The sequence below is a fragment of the Erythrolamprus reginae genome, chromosome Z (assembly GCF_031021105.1).
Source record: "Erythrolamprus reginae isolate rEryReg1 chromosome Z, rEryReg1.hap1, whole genome shotgun sequence".
Classification (NCBI taxonomy): Eukaryota; Metazoa; Chordata; class Lepidosauria; order Squamata; family Dipsadidae; genus Erythrolamprus; species Erythrolamprus reginae.
In genome coordinates this window covers 125,108,527-125,123,729 of record NC_091963.1, presented here as the reverse complement: position 1 = coordinate 125,123,729, position 15,203 = coordinate 125,108,527, and positions in this window count along the sequence as shown.

The window sequence follows — 15,203 nt, the reverse complement described above, 5'->3', positions numbered from 1 at the left end:
TCCCCTTGTTCTTGTGTTCACTTTCCTATTAAAAACACTTCCCTCCTGAACCTTATTTAACCCTTTAACATATTTAAATGTTTCAATCATGTCCCCCCTTTTCCTTCTGTCCTCCAGACTATACAGATTGAGTTCATTAAGTCTTTCCTGATACGTTTTATGCTTAAGACCTTCCACCATTCTTGTAGCCCGTCTTTGGACCCGTTCAATTTTGTTAATATCTTTTTGTATAACATATCCGCAAGTTTGAAAACCCTGATTTAGGCCATAGTTTCATGTTTAATCAACATTTACAAATTCACAATCATATTTGATGTATTTATACAGAATTATCGATACCTAGGTAACATACAAAGCATCAATCCTGAAGGACAAAGGCATGGTGTTTCTTTAAATCAGGCATTTTGTCCTTTCAGTTGCCAGCTGCCTTTCTCCAGAATGTCTATAAATTTATTTTTTGTTTATCCTAAATATTTGGCAATGATATACTTCTTCTGAACATGAAGATGGTTTAGAAAAGGTACAACAAGTACAGAGGGATTTGAGGAGGGGGGGACTAAGAAATAAAATTCTAAAATTGGCTTCAGTATGTTATTTATGGTTTTTTGGGGGGAGAGTTAGATTTTTAATTAGTTAATTGGATATTGTGTATTTATATGTTGTGAGCCCCCCCCCAAGTCCTCAGAGAGTGGTGGCATAGAAATCCAATAAATAAATAAATAATAAATGTATTGATATCCCAATAAAGTAAATTAACTTCTGCAAGAGTTTTTAATCTTTTAAAAATTTCTGTGTTTGCCAGTGCAGAATTCACAACTAACCTACATAGCTATGGAATAAATGGTACACGTTCTACATTAACTTTTGTTCTCCAATTTCTAGTAATTAACTGCTGGGCCACACACAGACGTTCTAACACAGACAAGCACTGTTTCACTATATGTCAATAGGAGGAAAGGGCTACTTTTTTCAAGGTTTTTCTTTTAGTGTCTGTTTGGATTCCAGGAAAAAAATATATAAAGCAAACTAACTAAACTTTCCAGCCTATTTGGTTCCAGCTGGGCTAAACCTGAAATGAAAGGAGGACAGGGTGGAATAAGGATTTTTAGACCCGAGAAGCTGGCAGTTGCAGAGAAAGTCAAATGACTTTGCTTTCATCAGCTTCCAGAGTTTCAGCCAGAAGAACGAATAAGTTTAAGGAGTATTTTTTGTTTTTATTAAAATCCTATAGGCAGGAAAAGCAGACTGAGGCAAAGCCAGATTCTTGCCAACCCAGTTGGGCCTCCTAGCCTCCCTGTTCCCCCCTTCCGACAGCCCCTTCTTGCCTGCCCAGTCATTTCCTGCCAGTGTCATGTAGCCCCTTCTGTATGTAGGCTCTGCACAGAGGTTTTTGTCTTGGTCCCCCTTTTAAACATTGATTCCCTGCTGCTCTGCTCCCCATCACCTCCATCCCCATAGACTGGTGCCCCTTACATGCATCCTTCCCTTAGTTTAATCTTAAGAAAATACAGAAGAAGCTGTTTCTGGAAACAAAACGAATATCAGAGTACATGAAACTCACATTGCCAGGACCTAAATATGGTTACTGTCATGATGGATTATAGCAATGTAATGTGCACTATTTTTTTATATTATTGTTGCTATCCTTGTTGTTGTTTTTCGCTTGTCATCCCCTTCAAGAAGATAAGTTAATTCTGCTTACTCTGCACTTTGGATGTTGGCTACACAGTATTCATATTTCCACTTGCTATTCACTGCTTACTTTAATAAAATTTGTTTTAAAAAGAAAAAAAACTATATCCAATTGGTTTCCTTGCAGTGGATTCCAGGGCAAGACTACAAGTTGGAAATCTAGCTAGATACAGATAGTCCTTGACTTATGATCAGAACTGGAACCAGAATTTCCTTTGCTGAGCAATGTGGTTTTTAAGATAAATTACTTTTTTTTCACTGGTCATTGTAACTTTGGTCATTAAATAAATGATTATACAGTGGTCCCTTGATTTTCATGGCTCCGACTTTCGCAGAAAGGCTATACCGCGGTTTTTCAAAAAATATTAATGGAAAAAATATTCCGTGGTTTTTTTGAACACCACGGGTTTTCCCGCAGCCACCCGATGTACATTACTGTGCGTTTTAACAATCCTCCCCCCCCCAGCCATCCTGCTTCTTTAAATAAAAGCTTCGCTTCTGCCCCAGCCTCCCGATCCCTCCCCTTTAATTCTCGGAGCATTGGTACGCTCCAATTGAAGCCGAGCGTTGTGGGCGGACAAACCACTCTAACTTGCCCGAGGGGGGAGGAGCTGAGGGCATTGTTGGGTCAGGGGGCCATGTGCTAATCATGGGTATGGCTTGCAGTGGGCCCATCACAACCCTCCGGTAGCCTCCGCCCACAGCTCAGTGTCACCTCAAACACCAAAGGGCGTGGCTGCCTCTTTTTCCGCCGCCATCGCTTACTGCCACCCGCCACCACTGCCTCTTCTTCCCCCACCCACCTAAGCCATCTCCCTTAGTGGTAGTGTCCGACCATCCAGCTAACCAGCCTGGAATCCCGGCTTCGAGGCCTGGCCTGGATCCCTCTTGCCTTGATCTTCCCCTTCCCCTGCCCTGATCCTGAGCTCTGGTGCTGCCACCTCTGCCATGGGAGACGCCGGCAGTGAGCGCAGCAAAGCCCCCAGTTTGCCGCCCTGTTGCCCCTGTAGATTCTGGGGGTAAGTAAAACCAGGAATGGAGAAGGGAGGGGAAGGAAGGAAGGAAAGGAAGAAGGGAGGGAGGGAGGGAAGGAAGGAAGGAAGGAAGGAAGGAAGGAAGGAAGGAAGGAAGGAAGGAAGGAAGGAAGAATCTCTACTTTGTGGGAATTTTACTTTTGCGGGCAGTCTTGGAACATATCCCCCACGAAAATCAAGGGACCACTGTAAATTGAGAAGTAATGTACTAAACTTTGTTTAGCTCCTACAAGGTCCCTGTAGTAAGTGTCTTTCCACAGATATGTCATATGTATATTTGTGTCCTTCACATCCAGTTTCCTAAATGACCTCTTCTTCTGAGCATATTTAAACTGTTTTTCTTTACTCTTCTGAGTCACTATAACAGCAACAAGCTATCAGGATTAGACAAAACATCTTGTCAAAGTAAAAGATAAGCTCCAGCATGTTTAAATTCAAGAATCGAGATTTCTTGCAGAATTGCTCTTACTCCCAGGGAAGGTTTCTTCTAAACTCTACATCTTTTTCTGGTAAATGTTGTCCAAGGATTCAAACTATGCCACAGTTAAATTAGACTTGCAGCCTCCACAAACATGTGGAAAATTAGAATGAAGATAACAAAAATGTGCATGCATACATGTGCACTAAATGAAAATATTCTTGGTCCACAGAAATCTGAAGCTCTTTATAGAGGTCCTTCAAATTGAGTTACATTTGTGATGGCTATATGGAGATGTCCCTCTAGTCTCCTTGGAAACAAAACAACAAAACAGTCTGCTGCCTTCTTGTGAGATATTTTGGAAGTCTAACCTATAAGATCTTTTCATATGCATCTCCAGAAATAAGTTATATACCAAAATTTGGTTTGCACCACATACAAGACTAAATGAGAGTAGTTAGTTTGCAATGTAGCAGTTTGTATAAATCCAGCCTATAGCCTTAACTTTTAGTTCAGTATATTAAGAGAATCTAGGCAACGGGTTAGTCATTTAATAATTCTGGTCATAATAATTATTATACCATATATACAGTCTAAAATCGATCCAAAGGTTGACCTTGCAAGACCAGAACAAAGCACTTCCCTGCCAGCTTTTGTACAAATAAATATAATATATTGTACAAAATCACCACTCCAAACTTTGAGGATACCAATAAAATTCTTTAAATGTTTCAAATTAAAGGGAAATTGAGCTGTTCAAAGGTGGAAAGTCACAAGTCAAAACAAGAGGTGGGAATGTGAACCTGTCTGTTATATTCATAGAACTAGGGAATCAGAGTTTTTACTTGAACATCTTGTTTAATATTAGACAGTGCCCAAGCAGGCTGAAACTTCTGAATTGATTTGTTTTGCTGGCTTGTTGCCACTTATTACACTGCTGTTCCCCACCTAGACCTTGATGGTTGCAGTTATATGAACTAATTTGCTCTCCTTTATTAGGCTGGCATTCATAAAGATAAATATTTTTGAATGATATTTCTCTTCTCTCCTTGCTGACATGATTAAGGTCCTCCAATGATAGTGCATTCTGCCTTTGCTCTCCTTCCCCCTAAATCTAACTCATTGTGATATACCAAAACAGGATAGAGAAAACATTATGCTTCACAGGTCTCAACTTTCCCGCTCTATCAGCTGGGAAAAGAGAAGAACTGGAAGATATTTGGCCTTCTATCCAAATATCCATACACAAGATCCCTGCAATGCATTGCCATATCTCACTCACCCCTGAATATTTTGCTGCTTAATTGTTATAATACATTGCACCAACATCCGCCAATAGAGCTACAAGTATTTTCCACATTTCTAACAACATTGCAGCTCTGTTTTTGCTGGAACTGTGGTTTGGTTCTGGTAACCATAGGATAATATATACAATCATTGATGGCTATCCTATTTTTCAAGTTAAAGAAAACTCAGAAGAACATAATTTTTACAGCATTTTCTCACCCATCCTCAGAAATTTTCTCTTCTCATAATTCATAAAATCCTTGGAGACCATTGTTGAATTGCATATGTTCCTCTTGCTCATGGTTTCAGAGGAGGCTTTTTGCTTCCCTAAGGAGACAGTTGTCTTATCCAGGTCATTTTCCAAGAAATTGCAAAAGTGCCACTGTGCATAGATCCTGAGCAAGAAAGGAAACTAGACAAATAAGCCAGAGAGCAGGGAAATGACTGACATGCTTTGAAGTTAGACTAGTCTAGAAATTATCTTTAAAAAAAAAAAAATTGATATTTTCTGGATGATGGTGATGATGTTTTCACTCACTACAGTATTAACATCTGCACTATATGTATTATGTATTGAGATTTGAATACTGTGAACTGTTTACTCCAAGGTCCACTCTCTGAAGCGGAAAAACCAAGACTGCTGATTGGCTGCAGCAGCTGGCAGCCCTCTATTTAAAGAGAGCTTCTCGGCTAGTCCTTTTGCTGGATCTACATGATATACAATAAAGAGCTGTTAGTTACTGCTATCTACGAGTCTCTTCTGTACCAGAACTTAACAATATGGATGTACACAATTTACTTACTATAAATGTAAGGCTAAATCTTACCTATGGGATCACTTGTTCATCTTGGTCTGAAACAACTTTTATGTTTCCTTTCCATGATCACATTTTAAAATTCTGGTTTTCACTTTGAGAAAATACATTTGGCTATTTGTGTCAGTTAATGAATCAATTAAGTAGGTTTATATGCTCTACCTTCTTTTTCATTTTCACTAGGAAAGTAGCTTCATATCAGGTGAACAGATCCTAAAGCCCAGAACCAAATATCTACACTTTTCTATCTAAAAACCTTAATTGTAATCCTAAATATTTCATTACGGGCATATACAATTTATGAATGGTATGTGTGTATGTATGTGTGTTTAGAAAATGGGGTTTTTAAAATGTTTTTAGTAGAAATTTAGATTTGTTGTAAACTGTTTTTTCACTTTGTTGTGAGCCGCCCCGAGTCTGCGGAAAGGGGCGGCATACAAATCTAAATAAACATAAACAAACAAACATTACAGTTCTTAAAGGTAGAGATGTGAGAAATTATAAAGATTGTTAACTATAAAGCTGTAATTATTACATTTAAATTTCATTTGCAAGCAAGTTTAATATTAAATGTACTATCTACATTTTTCCTCAGAGCATGAAGCCTGGGTAGGCTAGGGGAGATCCAGAGCATGATACCATGGTCTTTCGAGACTGAAGGATGCCAATGTAATATCTACTGCGTTGCCTTTAATCCACTATTTTTAAAAGTAGGGTTCCCAGTCTGCTTTTCAAAAAATTACCCTTGCTTTAAAATACTGCTTACTCCTTTTTTTAAAGCATCAGAAAAGGATATTGCCCCATAGTATTAACTTACTTCCTTTCTTCATAGGTTATGAAAAAAATATTAAATTTTCCTTTTTGTTCCATCTAGCCTATAATGTGGTTAAACCAGGATCCAAGCAGTATTTCAGTACTGCAGAGATAAAGACACTGCCATAATGTAATGTCCTAGCTTTCTTTTCACAAAATGCATAGATTAAGATTCTGCTTGCCAACCTTCCTGCCAACATAGTATCATCCTTGACCTTCATGCATGAAGCTAAGACTGAAATACGAGGCCTATGCTCCTCCACATAAGAGACAGCACCTAGCAAAACAGAGAGACCACCGGAAAAATCCCATGATACATCCTATTCATTTTATATGGATGGGAGATCACCAGAAAATCCCATGATGCATCCTGTTCTTTTTATATGCCTGCAAATGTACACACATCAGCACAATGTGGGTTTGAAATCAATTCAGGAATGGAAAAAAATAATGAAAGTTGCTGTTGTACTACCAGTTAGTTTTTAAAGGGACTGCTATAAATAAGAAATCTAACAGATCTGCCTTCTCTCATATCTGCATTAATATGGTAAGAAGTGTTAAATATGACAATATTCTTCTTGTAAAAAGGAAGATACAGGAGGTATCTAAGGATATTTCCTTACTTCCGAGGGAAGATATCCATTTCTTCTTGAGTTGACAGAAACTGGACTGGTATGAAATTTGTTTACCTTATTACAAATTCTTCCCCATGTCTACAGCCTTGATTCTAGCACAAGACAATAACTCTGTTGTCCTTAGACTGCCCTTTGATATGGTGAGACAGAGGGAAATACAGATTTAAATCCTGTAAAGCTAAGGATAATTTAGGCATGTCTCAATAATAAACTGAGAACAACATGAAGACTTTTTTTCCACACAGTGAATATATTCCAGGAAAAAAAGATTGTCAAGATATGTTTGTATTGTGGTTAAACATGTGATTGGTAACTGCTTTTTTACCATCTATAGCCAATTCTTCATTGAAGATGGTAACTATATCAGAAAACTGGCACCCCCAAATAAAACATTATTGGAAATAGATCTATCTGTATTACACATCCATCTGTTTAAATAGTGCACTACCATGAGTTTTGCATTATGACTTGGAAGAGATAAATTTTCATTTCCAAGTTTTTCAAAGCAAATGCCTGTGAAAATTTTTTAGAAGTACAAGTTGTGTTCAATTTACAACCACACAACATGGACTTTTTTGCAATAATTATTGAACATCACATTGATGCCATTTGTGCCTCTCCCTGTCTGCTTCCTGATTGAGTTTGTTAGAAGTCACCTGGGAAAATCACCAAAGGTGATCATGACCCCAGGACACTGCAACTATCATGACACTGGTTGCCAAGTGCCCAGATTGAAATCATGTGAATGCAGAGATGCTGCAACAGTCCTGTGACAATGTTGTGGCCGTTATAAGCATGAGGAGAAGTTTTAAGTCACTTTTTTCGAACAGTGTCATAACTTTGAAGGTCCCTAAATAAATAATTGTAAATCAAGGACTACTATAAATGAAGTAAGGCTTCTCCAGAGGAATTCCAAATTGGCCATGTGGATTAAAACCATACAATCAGTCTTTATTCAAAAGCCCCCTGAAATAGGCAACTATCATTCTGTCTCGTGGTAATTATTATAACTTGATTTACTGCAGCTTCCATCTTCTACTCCATTTATTGTTGTTTTTTTCAACTCACCATTATCATTCAGGAAATTCACAAGAAATGGTCAAATGAAGGAGACATACATTTTGGAGAAATGAGAGTAGTAAGTAAGCAATCTGTTAGAGAGTGCTTAAAGCACTATGAAGCAGTATATAAATGTAAGTGCTATTGCTGTCTCAGGTGCTTGCAATTTAAATATCCAGAGTAAAGGAATTCCTGCAGATTTTTTCCACTAATCATTGCCAACTATAGGAGGTGACACTCATCTCTTTTTAAGGCCTTGAGGAGCACTGTCGAAAGACATTTCCATTTCATGTGGTCAGCATGGAGTGCTGTTACCTTCCCATCACAGTGCTACCTATTTATCTATGTGCATTTTCATGGTTTTGAACTGCTAGGTTGGCAGGAGTTGAGTGAGGAAGGGAGCTTGTTCCATCATGTGGAGCTCAGGTCTCAAACCTGGGCTGGTGGCTTTCCAATTGATAAGCCCATTGTTTTAACTGCTGAGCCACCGTGCCACCCCATTTTCTCTGAACAAAGAAAAAAACCCTAAAATCTCTTCTGAGAGATTTGGTTTTTAATTATTCAATTTTTAATTATTTTTTAATTATTCAGTTTGTACTCTACTTTTCTATTTCTATAGACACTCAACACTACAAACAATTAATAAAATGATTATCTTAAAGTGTCAGATACAAGAATGAGGAACATGAAATGTTATGGAAATCCATCTTCCCAACTTCAGCCAGAGTAGCCAGCAATGGAAACTGGTGTCCAAGAATATTTGGAGAATCCCTTATTCTATATAAGGTTAAAAAAATTATAATGGAAATTTTACCCCACTAGTTCTTGCCAACTATAGGGAGCAATGTTCATCTCTGTTTCAGGGCCATTGAGCCAGTGCTGTCCAAAGACATCTCCAGGGTGATGTGCCAGCATGACAACATGGAATTGTTACCTTCCTATCAAAGTGGTACCTATTTATCTACTTGAATTTACATACTTTCAAACTGCTAGATTTGGCAGGAACTGGGGCGAGGAACAGGAGTCAATCCATTGCATGGAGCTCAACCAACAAGCCAACAAATGCAGCATCTTAACCACTGAACCACTGTGCCAACCACTCTATATAAGGAACAATTTGTACATGATAAAATGAAATTGGGAATTTACATCTCTTCAGTTAAAAATTACTCTTAGGGTACCAAATTATTATTTGTGCTGAAAAATGATGGATGCATTCTGTAAGTTAGCCTATTTGAGGTATCTTGACTGGAAAAAAATTGTTCTCTCATGCATTATTTCACCAACTTAAAGGCTACATATCTGAGAGTTTTAGTAGAATTTACCATCTTTTTCGGAGTATAAGACACACCAGAGTATAAGATGCACCTTATTTTTGAGGGAGGAAAATGTGGGGGGGGGGGGAATCTGTCTACCAGGTATTCATCTGGCTAGCATCCTTAGTCTGGTCAGCTTCAGCACATTATTTTATCCCCTGATTAGGGCTTTAACGAACCTTATTTGAGGAGAGTAACAATGAAAGAGCTGGCAAGCTGGGAAGACCATTAGCACCTCATTAGGGCTGGAAAGAAACCTATTCAGAGCAAGTACTTGCATTGGTATCCTTCAGTCTTGAAAGACTATGGTATCGTGCGCTGGACTCCCCAGAGCACAAAGCCTGGGTAGGTTAGTATGGAGGATAGACTATTACCCAAGCAGCAGATCCCCCCTTTCCACGTCTCTGAAATAATCCAAGGCTAATACGATTGGTTCCATCTACGTCGCAGGAGTTGCTGTAAACAGTATTACGTGGCTGTACACAGTCATGAACTGTTTCTGAGACTCCGGTTCTGGATTATGCCTCAAGGTTTACTCCTGAAGCCTTTTTCAATGATGCATATATCCACAAGGCAGTGGAGATTTGCCATAAGAGTTTCCCTTCGCCTATTGGTTGACATCTTTCATGTCTTGCCATGCTCTTAGCATACCACATTGCTTGCAGAGACCATCTTAATGACCGTTGACCTATTCTAGTGGGTTGCATCCGCTCAGTCCGCTGGAATCTGTCTTCACATGCTCGGGATGGACAAGTCCCTATCTCAGCGAAGGTCAATGGCCCATCGGCTACTTTCAACCTGGTTTGGCCAGCCTGTAGAAGCTGTTGCCTGGGATGTGGCTACAGCTAATAGGAGCCACAGGTGAGAGCTGAGTGACATTTGAGGACCTGTCAATGAACTACCGTAAAAGCTGCCCTAAATGAGCTGCCATAAAAGGATGCAACATGCCCCTAAATTACAGGTGCTACTTCTCCCTGAGCACCCCATACACCCCTCGGAGCAAGTAGAGCAATGAAAAAAAGCCTGCAAAGAATGGAAACACTTTCTTCAGAGACAGTAACAAAGAATCAACAAGCTGGCAAGAGCTGGGAAGACCATTAGCACTTTGTTAGAACTGGAGGGAAAAGCTTTGAAAAAGTTACATTCAGAGTATAAGACACACTCAAATTTTCAGCCTCTTTTAGGGAGGAAAAAGGTGCATCTTATACTCCTAAAAATACAGTAGAACGATATATGAAAGTTATAACTTCATGACACACATATCATCATTTCTGTTATGTCCCAGCAACATCCAGGCATTCGGTGATTGGCTTAATTTATAAGCAGGAAATAACTGTGCATGATTGGCTGCCCCGCTGTGATAGGCGGTATATTTTAGGGGATTTGATGGCACGAGTGCATTGCTGCCTAGTTTAGCTGTTGTGTTGTTTTCTGCCTGAAATAAAGTGTTCCTCTTAACTTGAGTCTCCATTCTGCAAATGCAACAATTTTTCTCCCCTGCCCTCTTGTAGATGCCTACACTAATATCCAATGACCTCTTCCACCAAGACTATATTGGCAGGGAATATCACTCATCCTTTACAAATTGGACAGAGAACTTGGCTTGAGTGCCACAGTGTTAGGGAGTTATATTCTGTAGTTAACAGGACTCTAGTTTTCACTTCTACTCATCTGCATTATTTTTTCAATCAAATTAATTAGGAGAATAAGTGCCTTATATAAATTACCTCTATATACCATCTATTTCCCAAGACTTTGGCATGTGCAACAATCCAATAGGCTGGATTATGGTCTTCATCAATGTTACATTGAGAAAAATGCCAGAAATTTAATAAAAGATAGAACATATATGACTTAGCTATTCACTAATTTAAATCAAAGGGGCAGAGTCTTAAGCTTGTGCAGTTTCTAAATTTTTAAACTAGTTTACAAAGCTCTCCCAGCTACTGCCACATATATTTGTAAATTTGTATTAAAATGGAAAGGGAGAATTACTAAACGCACAGGAAATACTTATATGAGGCTCAATTAAATTAATCTAAATTTAAATGACTTGAAGTCAAATTTAATTTTTGTCCCACCTACTTTTGAAATATGGTTCCTGGCACACCACTCCAGAATTACATACAGCCCTCAGGTCAGAAATAAAATGTGCAACCCTAAATATTAGGAAGAGCTATCATCATCATCTTGTATATGAAACTTCTTTTCAGCAAAGTAAAGGAACTCCACAGAATTATATTCAACGGAAATATATTCAATATATTGAGAAATAATCTCCTGTGAATGATAGCATTACCTAGGCTTGGCTGGGGGGAGAACAGGCCTTGAATTCTGGCAGGCAGGGCATCCCAGGCCACCAGGCATAGCTCTGGCCTAATGCCCTCATTCGGACAATGCTGGGATGGAATTTGTGTAGGAGGTGTAGGACATGGTCATGCAATGCAGGGGGAACTACAACTTTGCTTCCCCATAGGAGGCATCATTTAAGGGTAGAGAGCTTGCCAAGGCAAGCCTTGAGTGGGGCATAAACTGCGTCTGCAGGACTTAAGAGCCACCCACACTTCACCCAATCCGTGACTTGTCCGAAAATGGGGTCTCTAGCCAAATGGAATGCAATATCAGAAGCAGTGAGGCTATCCCCTAACTCCTCCACCACCAGGACCTCCGATGTGGGCGATGGGTCAGTGACTGGCACAGATAAGGGGCAATGGCTAAGAGCGTCCTCATGAACCATGGACTTTCCAGGGTTGTAGGAGTAAGTGGCCAGTGCACCTAGAGTACTGCATTCAGTTTTGGTCACCATACTACAAAAAAGACATTGAAACTCTAGAGAAAGTACATAAGAGGATGATAAGGGGACTGGAAATTAAAACATACAAATAGAGTTGAAGGAACTGGGCATGGATAGTCTAGTGAAGACAAGGACCAGGGGAGATATGATAGCAGTCTTTGTAAAACAGCCTGACCCCCTCCTCTCTGGCAGCCCCTCAAATAAGAGGGGCTGCCAGAGAGGAGGGAGTCAGGCTGTTTTGCAAAGCACCAGAAAGCCAGACATGGAACAATGGATGGAAGCTGAACAAAGAGAGATTCAACCTGGAAATGTGGTGAGAGCGATCAACCAGACTTTCAAAAGGAGATTGGACTGCCATTTGTCTGGGGTGGTGTAGGGTCTCCCACTCGAGCAGACAGTTGGACTAGATAACCTACCAGATCCCTTCCAAATCTAACAAAAAAAAAGAATATGTGAATCCAAATCATATTAAGGATTAGTAAGTGAAAATAGTGTCTAAAATAAAAGAGTGTCTAAAATAACAAGATGAGCTCCTGGAGGATTCTTGTCAAAGTCAAGAACTGCAAGTCTCTTTCCACCAAAAAAAAGATGGGACAAGTCACAAAAGCTTTGGAATCATGCTTGCAAAAGAGTCTCTGCAAGAAAGAAAACAGTTGCTATTAAACTAAGCTGCTAAGTGTCTGCAGCTGTTGTCTCAGACCTCTTCTATTTCATCTGCACAGGAGACAGAACATACTCAAGTCAGTGTTTATACTATTTTTCTCTGATCTTTCACTTCGTTATTCACCTCTGTCAAGTTATGTATTTTATCCTGAGTCCATGAATGTGACCAAATGGTCTTTATACTCAATAGCCCGGAATACATTTTCTGATACTTTTAACACACTGTTGGTACTTCTACTAGAAAATATGCTTGCTTTGTAAAGCAAAAAGCAGTACAAGAACTAAGCAAAATGGTATTATTTGCTTTTCCCCTTATTTTTATTTAAGTGCATCTTTATTTAGATGACAAGGTCCTCTTTGAAAATGGACAAACATAATCATTTAAGTGCATGCATAAATATATGTAAGGATGTTCATCCATCGTGATTGAAGAGAAACTTGACATCTAAGAGGTCTAGCCATGATTTGTCCACAGGTGGCTGGTAGGGCCTATTCGGGCACAAAATGTTCTGCCACATGTTGGGCAGACGTGTGAGCACCATTGTCGCAGCATTTGTAGCTCTGGCTTTGCAGGATGCATATATGTAATATACATGTGTGTAATACTATTAAAAAAAATTGCCTCATACATTATGGCTATTTTCTTTTTTTCAATTTCTTAATACAGTGGTACTTCTACTTAAGAACTTAATTCGTTCCATGACCAAGTTCTTAAGTAGAAATGTTCTTAAGCAGAAGCAAATTTTCCCATAGGAATAAATGTAAAAGCAAATAAAGCGTGCAAACCCATTAGGAAAGAAATAAAAGCTTGGAATTTGGATGGGAGGAAGAGGAAGAAGAGGAGGATAGTCACTGCTGAAGGAAGAAGGTGAGGTGAGGTCAGGTGAATCAAAAAAATCCAAAACTTTAAGGCTTTTCAAAAAAAGAGGGACTCTGAGGCAGCATCCAGAGAAAGGAAAACATTCCGTTCGCTCTGGGCTGCCCAGAGAGAAGGGGGTGTTTCTTTTGTCTGGGCGCTGGCAGAGGTTTATTCTTTCTCCAAGCGCCCAGAGAAAGGAAAATGCTTTGTTCGCTCTAGACTGCCAAAGCCTCCTGAAAGGCTCCTCTAGCAGCCCAGAAAAGCCCAAGATGGCCAGGATTAAAGGGGGGATGGCAGGAAACTGGCTGAGCCTTCGCGCCACTCTCAAATTTCCTGGGAAATTTTCCAGGCTTCAGTTCTTAAGTAGAAAATGATTCTTAAGTAGAGGCATTTTTAAGAGAGGTAACACATACAAACAAGCATGCACAAAAAAGAGGTATGGAACAACATTACCACTTTGCTTATCTTCCTAACTTTTTAAAATAACAAACGGAACAGTAGTAGGATCCACTTACCTTTGTTACTGGTTTGGGATCAGGAGTGCGTGGGCAATGCTTCTGCACATGCACAGAGCATTTTTCATGATGTTTGGGCGGGTGGGCAGAGCTTCCTACTACTACTGCTACTGGTGGGAACAAGTAGCAATCCACCACTGAAATGGAAGCTGAGAGAAGGATTTAGAACAGTGATGGTGAACCTTTTCTTCATTGGGTGCCAAAGCAGCATGCGTGCACACTATTGCACATGCGTGAGTGCCCACACACATAATCCAATGCCTGGGGAGGGCGAAAACAGTTTTTCCTGCCCCCACAGAGGCCCTCTGGAGGCTGGAAATGGCCTGTTTCCCAACTTCTGGTGGATCTAGCAGGCTCATATTTTGCCTTCCCCCAGCTCCAAATGCTTCCCTAGAGCCAGGGGAGGGCAATTCCCATCCTCCCGAGAGACTCTCTGGAAGCCAAAAACACCCTCCCAGAGCCTCTGGGCAAGGCAAAAGTCAGCTGGACTGCATACATATGCATGTTGAGCTGAGCTAGGACAACAGCTCGCGTGCCAGCAGATATGGTTCCGCATGCCACCTGTGGCACATGTGCCATAGGTTCGCCATCACTGATTTAGAATATCCAGTTGGGGCAGATACCTCTTATGGTAGTGGTGAAGAACTTTGGTTTTTTAAAATTAATTTATTATTTATTTAATTAATTTGACTTCTATGCTGCCCAATCCCGAAGTCCTCAAGGTGGCTTTCAATAAACATTATAAATACAATACAATAAAAAAGAAGTCAAATATAAAATCTAAAACAATAAAACCCTCTTTAAAAAACCCATGATAGAACAGTCACGACAACATGGGTACATTCCATTCATACGATTTGGCCATGATGATTGTTAGTTTATGTCCCCCAGGCCTGCCGGCAAAGCCAGGTCTTCATAGCCTATAGAAGGCCAGTAGAGTGGGAGCACTACGGACATCGGGGGGAGGGAGTTAATATCATAGAGCTGGGGCGGCAACAGAGAAGGCTTTCCCTTGCAGTCCCCCCAACTTGCATTGCTTAGTCAACGGGACCTGGAGGAGTCCAACTCTGTGTGCTCTTATTGGTCTCTGAGAGGCATGCGGCAAGTGGCAGTCTCATAAATAGTCTGGCCCTGAGCCATTTATAGGTAATAACCAATACCTTGAATTGTGTCCAAAGACTAATAGGAAGCCAGTGCAGCTCGCAGAGTGTAGGTATCACCTTTCCTTCCTGCAGGATTTCTTCCCATTGATAGCTCCCGGCCGGGATGGACCACCGCCGCGCAGGAACCCAGCCCTGTGGCT